We start from the raw sequence: 13,230 nt of genomic DNA on the forward strand, positions 1-13,230 counted from the left end.
TTGAGGATGTTGATGTTAGGTCATTAGCAGAATGGAGGGCACGGGTAGGGTGGTAGACTGAGACAAGGGAGGTAAAGTAGGGTGGTGCTGAACCATGGAGCGCTTTGTGGGTGAGAGTGATAAGTTTGTATTGAATTCTGGAGTGCATGGGTAACCAGTGCAATGACTGGCACAAGGTTGAGGCATTGGTGTAACGGTTGGTGAGGAATATGTTCCTGGCTGCAGCATTAAAGACAGATTGGAAAGTTTGGTAAGAGGGAGACCAATTAGTAGAGAGGTACAATAGTTCAGACAAGAATGAATAAGAGCAGTATTAAGAGTTTTTGAAGAGTTGAAAGTAAGAAAAGGTCGAATTCTAGAAAAGTTTTTGAGGTGCAGATAACAAGAGCGAGCCAGTGATCGGATGTGGGGAGTGAATGAAAGCTCTGAATCAAGTATGACCCCAAGGCAGCAGGCATGTTGCTGGGGAGTAATGGTAGAACCACACATGGAAATGGCAATGTCGGGCATAGGTAGGTTAGTAGAGGAAGGAAACACAAGGAGTGCAGTATTTGACAGGTTCAGTTTCAGATAGAGGGAGGATATGATGTTGGAGACAGTGGTAAGACAATCACTGGTGTTTTGTAATAATGCAGGCATGATGTCAGGCGTAGAGGTGTATAATTGGGTGTCATCAGCATAGAGATGGTACTGGAAACCAAATCTACGGATTGTTTGTCCAATAGGGGCAGTATACACGGAGAAGAGGAGAGGGGGCCTAGGACTGATCCTTGAGGAACCCCAACAGTAAGAGGAAGATAAAAGGAAGAGGAGCCAGCAAAAGAAACAATGAAGGAGCAGTCAGAGAGGAAGTAGAAGAACCAGGAGAGAATGGTGTCCTTGAGGAAGAGCTGATGATGCACAGTGTGAAAAGGTGCAGAGAGATCCAGGAGAATTAGCATGGAGTAGTGACCATTAGATTTAGCTGTTAGTAGATCAATAGAGACTTTAATGAGGGCAGTTTCAGTAGAGTGTAAAGGGTGGAAACTGGATTGAAGAGTGTCGAGAAGAGAGTTATCTGAGAGATAGCGGATTAGATGGAAGTGGACCAAGCGTTGAAGGAGTTTAGAGTTGAAGGGAAGGTTAAAGATAGGTCTTTAGTTACCTGCATAATTTTGGTCGAGGGATGGTTTTTTAAGTAATAGATGTATGATGGCATGCTTAAATGAGGAGGGAAAGATATCAGAAAAGAGAGAGAAAGGTTGAACATTTTTTTTAAGTGAGTGGTGACAGCAGGGGAAAGGTACTGGAGGAGATTTTATGAAATAGGGTCACTGGTGCAAGTAGCAGAAAATGTAAGGAGCCTGATCACTTCTTTTTCCATAACTGGTTCAAAGTCAGAGAGTGAGCTATATGCAGTGGGGGAGGGAGGACAGTGCATGGTATGAGGGGATTGGGAGAAAATTTCCAGTTGGATAAGGTGAATTTCTTCTTTGAAATAATTGTCCGGATCGTCAGCACGGAGATCCGTCATTTGGGCCTGCACTCTTGCGTTAAGTAGGGAATGAAATGTATCAAAGAGACATTTAGGATTATTGGATAGTGAGGTGATGAGGGTGTTGAAATTGGTTTGTTTGGAGAGGTGAAGGGCAGAGTTGTAAGGGTTGATTGTGACTTGTAGGATCGCTACTTCCAACAGGTGGCGCTATAGAGTTAAGTCCTCTCTTTCTCAGAAGAGGCAATTTGCATATTTAATTTCCCAGAGGAGCATTGCACGGCGAATAAGCCTCCTTACCTTGACAAGCCAGATGGTATGTCACTCTCCATAAGGAGAAATGATACCCCTTAGACCCCAGTCCAGAGCCTCTCACCTAGTCAAATCAGTTCTCATGCTTCGCACTGACGAGAGCCAACAGCCCGAAACACCGTGTCTGCGAATTGAGATACTGATTTGGCTTTTATCCTAAGTCACATTGCACGACTCGTTAAAGGGTTGATTGTGACTTGTAGGATCGCTACTTCCAACAGGTGGCGCTATAGAGTTAAGTCCTCTTTTTCTCAGAAGAGGCAATTTGCATATGTTTTAAGCATAAACTTATAATGTATGAAATCTTCGGACAGATTGGATTTTCCCCACAGACGTTTGGTGCACCTGGAGCACCGCTGTAAGAAATGTGTTTGCAGCGTTTGCCACGGTTGTCACCGTCTGTGCTGAGTTGTTCTATTTGGTAGGTGCAGCTTCATCCAGGGCACTTTGCAGTATTACATTATAATGTTTCAACTCAGAGTCAGGACATGAGAGGGAGGAGATTGGGGCCAATGATGCCTGCAAATTCTTCATAAGTTTCAGCGTGTTAACAGCACGCATATTTCTATAAGTGTGGAAAGTGGGGTCTCTTGAGCGGAATTTCAGCTCTTGACAAAGAATTAAAGAATGTTGTAGTCAGAGAGTGGGAGACAGGAATTAGTAAAATCCTACACTGAGCAAAGCCGGGAGAAGTCATGCGTAGGAGAGTTAGTAAGCTGTGAAAGGCGGAAGGAGGAGGTTAAAGGTAAAAGGTGAGTGGCAGATGGGGAAAGGGGAAAAGCAATGGGAATGTTAAAGTTTCCCATGATGAGGGTGGGGATGTCACAGGAGAGAAAATGTGGAAGCCAGGTGGGAAAGTGATCTGGGAACTGACAGGAGGGGCCGGGAGAACAATACACAACCGGCACTCACAGGGACAAAAGGCTATAGAGTCTGACAGCATGGACCTCAAAAAAGGGAAGATCAGTGAGGGTACTTGGGGGATAACCTGAAAGGTACATTTCATTGTCCGATCATGGAGTATGAGAGAAATGTAGTCCACCATATGAAAGAGCAGCAACAGCGGTGGTGTCTGACTGCTGGATCCAGGTTTCAGCAAGAGCCAGAAGGTTAAGAGAATCAGAAAGGAAGAAGTCATGGATGAAGGACAGTTTATTACACACTGAGTGAGAAATCCAAAGGGCACAATGAAAATAGACAGAAGGCATGCAGTGAATATTAATGAGATTTAAGAGGTTTCTGGGTGTAGTAGTTGAGGTGTTCGACTTACTATAACATGAGAGGCCAGGGTTGGGAGAGATAACTCCTGTGGCTAGGAGAAGGAGGATAGAAAGAGTGAGCAGATGGTTAAGTGATTTGTGAGAGTGTCTCTTGTGATGGATGGTGGGACTGAATGGATCTTTGCAGTTTACCAATGTCAATGTGGAAAGAGTGTGAGTGCTATACATAGGAGAGGAGAGGACTAGTGATGAGCGAGTGTGCTCGTTACTCGAGTTTTCTGAGCATGCTCGGGTGTTCTCCGAGTATCTCATAGATTATGTTTGTGTCCCTGCAGCTGCATGATTTGCAGTTGATAGACAACCTGAACATATGCAAGGGTTGCCTGTTTATTAGGGACCCTCCAATCCTAACACCAACCCTAACATAGCTCTAACCACATCCTAACCACATCCCTAACCCCAACACACCCCTAACCCTAATCCCAACCAAAACCACAACCATAACCCTAACCACAACCCTAACCCCAACACACCCCAGGGGGTGCAGGGGGAACTATACTCTTATTTCTCAGCACTGTTAAAAAGTGGCGCTGAGTAATAAGGCCCCTTAACTGCTGCCGTCAGATGTTTTGACTCCTCTACAAGTGATCCAAATCATCGCAGGACAGTATGGATTAGAGCAGATAGATGAGGGATATGGTAGTTTATTATCTTTTCTTTTTTCCAGGTGACATGGGCATCAATGATTGGGCGCTAAGGTGACTATATGGTGGTTTTTTATTTTTTACAGAAGACAAGGGCTTCAGGAATTAGGTGTAAGGTGAGTATATAATGTGTTTTTCATTTTTATTTCAACATGTATTTCTTTATTTTAACTTTTTTTTTCTTTACTTTGAGCACAGGCACCGGCTGATGACTACGCCCATCAGCCACCACCTGCTCCTGCTGTTATCAGCGCCAGCAGGCATAGGATTATGGGAGTAATCGTCTCTCATCAGCCAATGCCTGTGACCTGTGGTACACTTTTTTACAGGACGCAGTCTCAGCTGCAGGGGTCTTGCTGTCATTTGACAGCCTGACCCCACAGTGCTCTGATCAACAGTAACGATCTTATCGGCGGTAACATTACCGCCGATCAGAGCCGCCGTGTGTTCATAGCCTTAATGGAAACTAGCTCGATTATTTACCAAACTGTGGCCGAATTTGGATGATTTTGAGGAAAATGCTGGGGAGTGCAAACACAAATCCGAATGTTCAAGGTTGATTCCGACTTTGAGATTGACAAACGTATTCCGAACAAGTTTGCTCATCTCTTGGGCTAAAGGTCCTAATTCAGTCGTGTTTGCCTGTTTTGAACAATAATTTTATCAAGTTAATCTCTTCGAGATTTGAGACCTATTATGTTTCCCTCAGATGCATTTGCAGTACACAGTACTGTAGAATAGTTTTTTGAACATTTGGGGTATCATGCAGTGTGGCTGAAATTTAGTGTAATCTTCTGTGGGAGTATTGTTCCCCATGCTCTGAGGCTGACATTTAAAAGAAAATATTCTATGGGGTGTGGGAGATCGGCTCATTTGGCTGCACATGGAGGTAGACACAGGTACACTGTCTATTTAAATCTTCTGCTGGTTTATTATACATATGGCATAAACCAGCGTGCAGTGAAAATAAACACTGCTCTTCAGGCAAAACAGGAAATACAAAACAAAATGGTAAACAATCTTTGCAGGTGCGGGGATCTACCAGCTTAGGATATCACAGCCAGTTTCAGTATAGTTTACGTAAACAAAACCACTTCTCTGGACTGTCGGCTCTTGACCTCAATATTATTGAGCCACTCTGGGGAGATCTCAAGCGCGCGGTTCATGCTAGACATCCCAGTAATTTACAGGTATCGGAGGCTCTTTCCCAAGAAGAGTGGGCAGCTTTACCTTCTGAGAGAATAAAGAATATCATCCACAACTACTACAAAAGACTTTAACCCCTTCCCGACATTTGACGTACTATCCCGTCGAGGTGGGGTGGGCCCGTATGACCGCCGACGGGATAGTACGTCATAGCCGATCGGCCGCGCTCACGGGGGGAGCGCGGCCGATCGCGGCCGGGTGTCGGCTGCATATCGCAGCTGACATCCGGCACTATGTGCCAGGAGCGGTCACGGACCGCCCCCGGCACATTAACCCCCGGCACACCGCGATCAAACATGATCGCGATGTGCCGGCGATGCAGGGAAGCATCGCGCAGGGAGGGGGCTCCCTGCGGGCTTCCCTGAGCCCCCCGCAGCAACGCGATGTGATCGCGTTGCTGCGAGGGTCTTACCTCCCTCCCTGCCTGCTCCAGACCCGGATCCAAGATGGCCGCGGATCCGGGTCCTGCAGGGAGGGAGGTGGCTTCACAGACGCCTGCTCAGAGCAGGCACTGTGAAGCAGCCTGCACTTCTCTCAGATCGGTGATCTGTCAGAGTGCTATGCAAACTGACAGATCACCGATCTGTATTGTCCCCCCCTGGGGCAAAGTAAAAAAGTAAAAAAAAAAATTTCCAAATGTGTAAAAAAAAATAAAAAAAAATATTCCAAAATAATGAAAAAAAAAAAAATATATTATTCCCATAAATACATTTCTTTATCTAAATTAAAAAAAAAAAACAATAAAAGTACACATATTTAGTATCGCCACGTCCGTAACGACCCAACCTATAAAACTGCCACACTAGTTAACCCCTTCAGTAAACACCGTAAGAAAAAAAAAAAAAAAACGAGGCAAAAAACAACGCTTTATTACCATACCGCCGAACAAAAAGTGGAATAACACGCGATCAAAAAGACTGATATAAATATCCATGGTACCGCTGAAAACGTCATCTTGTCCCGCAAAAAACGAGCCGCCATACAGCATCATCAGCAAAAAAATAAAAAAGTTATAGTCCTGAGAATAAAGCGATACCAAAATAATTATTTTTTCTATAAAATAGTTTTTATCGTATAAAAGCGCCAAAACATAAAAAAAATGATATAAATGAGATATCGCTGTAATCGTACTGACCCGACGAATAAAACTGCTTTATCAATTTTACCAAACCCGGAACGGTATAAACGCCTCTCCCAAAAGAAATTCATGAATAGCAGGTTTTTGGTCATTCTGCCTCACAAAAATCGGAATAAAAAGCGATCAAAAATGGTCACGTGTCCGAAAATGTTACCAATAAAAACGTCAACTCGTCCCGCAAAAAACAAGACCTCACATGACTCTGTGGAGCAAATGTGGAAAAATTATAGGTCTCAAAATGTGGAGACGCAAAAACTTTTTTGCTATAAAAAGCGTCGCTGGTTTCACACTTCCGTTTTTGTCTGCAGCGTTTTTTGCACAAAAAAACGCATGCGTTTTTTCCCTATATTTAACATTGAAAACGCATGCGGTTTTTTTGTACGCGTTTGGTCGCGTTTTCAAACGCATGCGGTTTTTTTCTGCATGCGTTCATTTTCAGAAATACAACCTGCAGTATTTTCTTGCGTTTTTAAGCACATGCGTTTGTTTGCGTTAAAAACGCATGCATTTTTATCGAAAAAAACAGAAAACACACTGAAAAGCCACCCACCACCATCAAGGTGATAAAGGGATCCAAACCCTAACCCTAACTCTACCCCTAACCTCACCCCTAACCGTTTAATGAACATTTTCTGACAGTCATAGTGCCACGTATTTCAGTGCCACGTATTTCAGTGCCACGTATTTCAGTGCCACGTATTTCAGTGCCATGTATTTCAGTGCCACGTATCACGTATTTCAGTGGCACGTGTTTCAGTGCCACGTATTTCAGTGCCACGTATCACGTATTTCAGTGCCACATATTTTAGTACCACGTATTTCAGTTGCACGTATTTCAGTGCCACGTATTTCAGTGCCACGTATTTCAGTGCCACGTATCACGTATTTCAGTGCCACGTGTTTCAGTGCCACGTATTTAAGTGCCACGTATCACATATTTCAGTGCCACGTATTTCAGTGCCACGTATTTCAGTGCCACGTATTTCAGTGCCACGTATTTAAGTGCCACATATCACATATTTCAGTGCCACTTATTTAAGTGCCACGTATTTCAGTGCCACGTATTTCAGTGCCACGTATTTCAGTGCCACGTATTTCAGTGCCACGTGTTTCAGTGCCACGTGTTTCAGTGCCACGTATTTAAGTGCCACGTATCACGTATTTCAGTGCCACGTATTTCAGTGCCACGTATTTCAGTGCCACGTATTTCAGTGCCACGTATTTCAGTGCCACGTATTTCAGTGCCACGTATTTCAGTCACGTTTAGGGGTAGGGTTAGGGCTAGGGTTGGAGGTAAAGTTAGGGTTGGGGCTAAAGTTAGGGTTGGGGCTAAAGTTAGGGTTAGGGTTTGGATTACATTTACGTTTGGATTAGGGTTGGGATTAGAATTATGGGTGTGTCAGGGCTAGGGGTGTGGTTAGGGTTACCGTTGGGATTAGGGTTAGGGGTGTGTTTGGGTTAGGGTTTCAGGTAGAATTGGGGGGTTTCCACTGTCCAGGCACATCAGGGGCTCTCCAAGCGCGACATGGCGTCCAATCTCAATTCCAGCCAATTCTGTGTTGAAAAAGTAAAACAGTGCTCCTTCCCTTCCGAGCTCTCCCGTGCGCCCAAAAAGGGGTTTACCCCAACATATGTGTTATCAGCGTACTCGGGACAAATTGAACAACAACTTCTGGGGTCCAAGTTCTCTTGTTATCCTTAGGAAAATAAAAATTTGGGGGGCTAAAAATCATTTTTGTGGGAAAAAAAAGATGTTTTATTTTCACGGCTCTGCATTATAAACTGTAGTGAAACACTTGGGGGTTCAAAGTTCTCACAACACATCTAGATAAGTTCCTTGGGAGGTCTAGTTTCCAATATGGGGTCACTTGTGGGGGGTTTGTACTGTTTGGGTACATCAGGGGCTCTGCAAATGCAACGTGACGCCTGCAGACCAATCCATTTAAGGCTGCATTCCAAATGGCGCTCCTTCCCTTCCGAGCTCTGTCATGCGCCCAAACAGTGGTTCCCCCCGACATATGGGGTATCAGCGTACTCAGGACAAATTGGACAACAACTTTTGGGGTCTAATTTATCCTGTTACCCTTGTGAAAATACAAAACTGGGGGCTAAAAAATCATTTTTGTGAAAAAAAAAAAAGAATTTTTATTTTCACGGCTTTGCGCTATAAACTTTAGTGAAACACTTGGGGGTTCAAAGTTCTCAAAACACATCTAGATAAGTTCCTTGGGAGGTCTAGTTTCCAATATGGGGTCACTTGTGGGGGGTTTGTACTGTTTGGGTACATCAGGGGCTCTGCAAATGCAACGTGACGGCTGCTGACCAATCCATTTAAGTCTGCATTCCAAATGGCGCTCCTTCCCTTCCGAGCTCTGTCATGCGCCCAAACAGTGGTTCCCCCCCACATATGGGGTATCAGCGTACTCAGGACAAATTGGAAAACAAATTTTGGGGTCCAATTTATTCTGTTACCCTTGTAAAAATACAAAGCTGGGGGCTAAAAAATCATTTTTGAGAAAAAAAAAAAAATTATTTTCACGGCTCTGCGTTATAATCTGTAGTGAAACACTTGGGGGTTCAAAGCTCTCAAAACACATCTAGATAAGTTCCTTAGGGGGTCTACTTTCCAAAATGGTGTCACTTGTAGGGAGTTTCAATGTTTAGGCACATCAGGGGCTCTCCAAACGCAACATGGCGTCCCATCTCAATTCCAGTCAATTTTGCATTGAAAAGTCAAATGGCGCTCCTTCCCTTCCAAGCTCTGCCATGCGCCCAAACAATGGTTTACACCCACATATGGGGTATCAGCGTACTCAGGACAAATTGCACAACATTTTTTGGGGTCCAATTTCTTCTCTTACCGTTGGGAAAATAAAAAATTGGGGGCAAAAAGATCATTTTTGTGAAAAAAATATGATTTTTTATTTTTACGGCTCTGCATTATAAACTTCTGTGAAGCACTTGGTGGGTCAAAGTGCTCACCACACATCTAGATAAGTTCCTTAGGGGGTCTACTTTCCAAAATGGTGTCACTTGTAGGGAGTTTCAATGTTTAGGCACATCAGGGGCTCTCCAAACGCAACATGGCGTCCCATCTCAATTCCAGTCAATTTTGCATTGAAAAGTCAAATGGCGCTCCTTCCCTTCCAAGCTCTGCCATGCGCCCAAACAATGGTTTACACCCACATATGGGGTATCAGCGTACTCAGGACAAATTGCACAACATTTTTTGGGGTCCAATTTCTTCTCTTACCCTTGGGAAAATAAAAAATTGGGGGCGAAAAGATCATTTTTGTGAAAAAATATGATTTTTTATTTTTACGGCTCTGCATTATAAACTTCTGTGAAGCACTTGGTGGGTCAAAGTGCTCACCACACATCTAGATAAGTTCCTTAGGGGGTCTACTTTCCAAAATGGTGTCACTTGTAGGGAGTTTCAATGTTTAGGCACATCAGGGGCTCTCCAAACGCAACATGGCGTCCCATCTCAATTCCAGTCAATTTTGCATTGAAAAGTCAAATGGCGCTCCTTCCCTTCCAAGCTCTGCCATGCGCCCAAACAATGGTTTACACCCACATATGGGGTATCAGCGTACTCAGGACAAATTGCACAACATTTTTTGGGGTCCAATTTCTTCTCTTACCCTTGGGAAAATAAAAAATTGGGGGCGAAAAGATCATTTTTGTGAAAAAATATGATTTTTTATTTTTACGGCTCTGCATTATAAACTTCTGTGAAGCACTTGGTGGGTCAAAGTGCTCACCACACATCTAGATAACTTCCTTAGGGGGTCTACTTTCCAAAATGGTGTCACTTGTAGGGAGTTTCAATGTTTAGGCACATCAGGGGCTCTCCAAACGCAACATGGCGTCCCATCTCAATTCCAGTCAATTTTGCATTGAAAAGTCAAATGGCGCTCCTTCGCTTCCAAGCTCTGCCATGCGCCTAAACAATGGTTTACACCCACATATGGGGTATCATCGTACTCAGCACAAATTGTACAACAACTTTGGGGGTCCATTTTCTCCTGCTACCCTTGGTAAAATAAAACAAATTGGAGCTGAAATAAATTTTGTGTGAAAAAAAGTTAAATGTTCATTTTTATTTAAACATTCCAAAAATTCCTGTGAAACACCTGAAGGGTTAATAAACTTCTTGAATGTGGTTTTGAGCACCTTGAGGGGTGCAGTTTTTAGAATGGTGTCACACTTGAGTATTTTCTATCACATAGACCCCTCAAAATGACTTCAAATGAGATGTGGTCCCTAAAAAATAATGGTGTTGTAAAAATGAGAAATTGCTGGTCAACTTTTAACCCTTATAACTCCGTCACAAAAAAAAATTTTGGTTCCAAAATTGTACTGATGTAAAGTAGACATGTGGGAAATGTTACTTATTAAGTATTTTACGTGACATATGTCTGTGATTTAAGGGCACAAAAATTCAAAGTTGGAAAATTGCAAAATTTTCAAAATTTTCGCCAAATTTCCATTTTTTTCACAAATAAACGCAAGTTATATCGAATAAATTTTACCTTTAACATGAAGTACAATATGTCTCGAGAAAACAATGTCAGAATCGCCAAGATCCGTCAAAGCGTTCCAGAGTTATAGCCTCATAAAGGGACAGTGGTCAGAATTGTAAAAATTGGCCCGGTCATTAACGTGCAAACCACCCTTGGGGGTGAAGGGGTTAAGCTGTCATTGATATTTTGGGTTGTCATTATGATTTACAAAGAGAAAACACAGCAGTTTAAATGGCTTCACCCAACCACTAACCATGAGTGGAGAAAAAGTTTTGGTGTTATCATTCATGTTCTATGAAAAAAGGCAAAGAGAGCAAAAATTCTGCAAGGGTATGCAAACTTTTGAGCACAACTGTATATGGGGTCTGGGGTCAATTTCAGGTCAAGTTCGAGACCTGAACCAGACTTTAAAAAAAAGTCCACCCAAGCCAGACAAACATGGACATCCATGGGTTTACTCATCTCTAATCATTGACTTGAGAAATGTTGCATGAACACTTTGGGATTTGAATTGTGGTTCGCAAAAAAAACTTGGCCCATTTCCCACCCTGCTGAAGCATCAGAAAGTATAGGCGAATATCTACTTGTGTTGCCGTGCAGGTTTCCCCATAATGCCCTGCAGCTACAACATCTTACGGATTATTACACTTTGTACAGTGTTGGTCAGTACCTTGGCCATCATAGATCAGCTGTTCCCAGTGAAGAACAGTTTGTACAGTAGAGTCATTTTTTGTCTCCAAAGTCACTGGGTAAGTATCTATCTCCTGTAGAGTGTAAGCACTTATGGTCAGGATGTTCCTCTCTCTCATTTTCCTGTAGAGTGTAAGCTCTTATGGTCAGAAGGTCCTCTCTCTCTCCTATAGAATGCAAGCTCTTATGGTCAGCGGTTTCTGATCTCTTCTGTAGAGTGTAAGATCTTCTGGTCAGCAGGGTCCTCTTTCTACCCTATACAGTGAAAATTCTTAATGTCATTATTATCCTCTTTCTCTTCTATAGCGTGTAAGTGACACGCCCACAGGGCAGTGGGATACTCAGTACCAGGTCCAGTCACAAAGGGGGATGTCACGATGGCTGCGACCCTGTCCGTGGCTCTGGACATCAATGTTAAAGGAATTAAATGTTCAAAGTTTGTTGTGATGCCACCTGTAGAGTTCGGTCAATAGGGGGACCAACACTACATTAGAGGGGTCCCCTGGGGGATGTTGCAGCAGCCCAGATGTTACACTTCTCACAGGTGAAGCAAGGTCCCCAGGGGTCTTATGGTGTGAGATGATGGTATGCTGATGAATAAATGGAGGAGACAAGTCATTAATCTTTACCTGCTTTACTGTAGGTTGCTGGCCACAGTTCAGGGAACCAGGTATGGAGGATGGTGGTCTGGCCGGCTCAGAGGCAAGTGAGAGTTCTCCTGTGCCAGTAGAGGTCCATGAGCCTTTTCAACTAGTGCATTTCAAGGTGAGGGTCCCTGCTGCCTGAAGCTTCCTACAGGGTCATCCAGTTTCTCCCGTCCTGGGACAGGTACCTGCACAACGGGCAGCTTGAGCCTTTTTACAGGGACTCTAACATGTCCCGGGCTCCTCAGGTGCTGCTGCGTCTCAGGCATGGCGCGGGCAGGTAACGTGTAGTGTCATGCCCTCCGGTTCTGCGCTGTGTCCTAGAGTCTCACAAAAGCCTCGGCTCTTGGTTCCCGGCTACTGCGCTTCAGCTCTGAGGGTGCTCTGCCACAGTTCCCCTCTGAGCTCTGTTCCTCCCCTGTGTTCCTTCCCTTCTGGCAACTCCACATTCAACCCCTCAGGTCTCCCTCTTTCCAGAAGCTGCAGCTTCCTCATGGCTGCCAGGCCTCTCTCTGTTCTGTGTCTGCTCTGTTTGGTCTTCCAGGACCAACTGCCTAGCTCCTCCTCCAGGTCAGGATCTTTATACAGGGAAGCTCCCCTGAATCCAGGTATTGAGCTCCCCCTCCATGGGATGGATTCAGAATGTGTTGCATGTGTGTGCCTTACCTGGTGAAGAGAACTCCTTTGCCTCTGAGCATGATATTACCTTCCCTGAAGGAAAAGCAACATTACTGCAGTAACCGGTAACCTGGGGTGCTGCACTCCTCCCCCCGTTAACACCAGTAGTCTCGGACTGGGAAAAGAAAAACAGGCATTACAGGTTAAAGACTATTTTTGGAAATGAATTTCAACAAGTCACAAATTTAAACATCCATTTATGGGAGGCACGGTTCTTGAACATTGCAAACATTAACATAAGTGCACACAGAAAAAAGTGCAAACATTTGTATACAAAGGTGCTTTGACCACTCCTTGTCTCCTTTTATGCCACGCTGTTCTGCTTCCAGTCCATAAAGAAACAAGGCCCTACCCACACCGGCAAAGTGGGTAGAACCAGGGTGAACCTTAACAGGCACCAACTATTTATAGGAACAGTTCTCAGTGTTCAACAACCTACTGTAAAGAAAAACATCAAATAAACATCATTTACATTGCTCTCATGCAGGTGAATGTCTCTTTAATTATTCTTGCAGGGCAGGTTCTGGTGTGCACAGCTTCCTGACTGGGGAAGTCCTTTGGTGTGTGTCACAACTGGTGACTAGGGTTGAGCGACTTTTCCTTTTTTGAGGTCGAGTCGGGTTTCACGAAACCCGACT

Source organism: Ranitomeya variabilis, chromosome 4, assembly GCF_051348905.1.
Source record: "Ranitomeya variabilis isolate aRanVar5 chromosome 4, aRanVar5.hap1, whole genome shotgun sequence".
NCBI classification, from domain to species: domain Eukaryota; kingdom Metazoa; phylum Chordata; class Amphibia; order Anura; family Dendrobatidae; genus Ranitomeya; species Ranitomeya variabilis.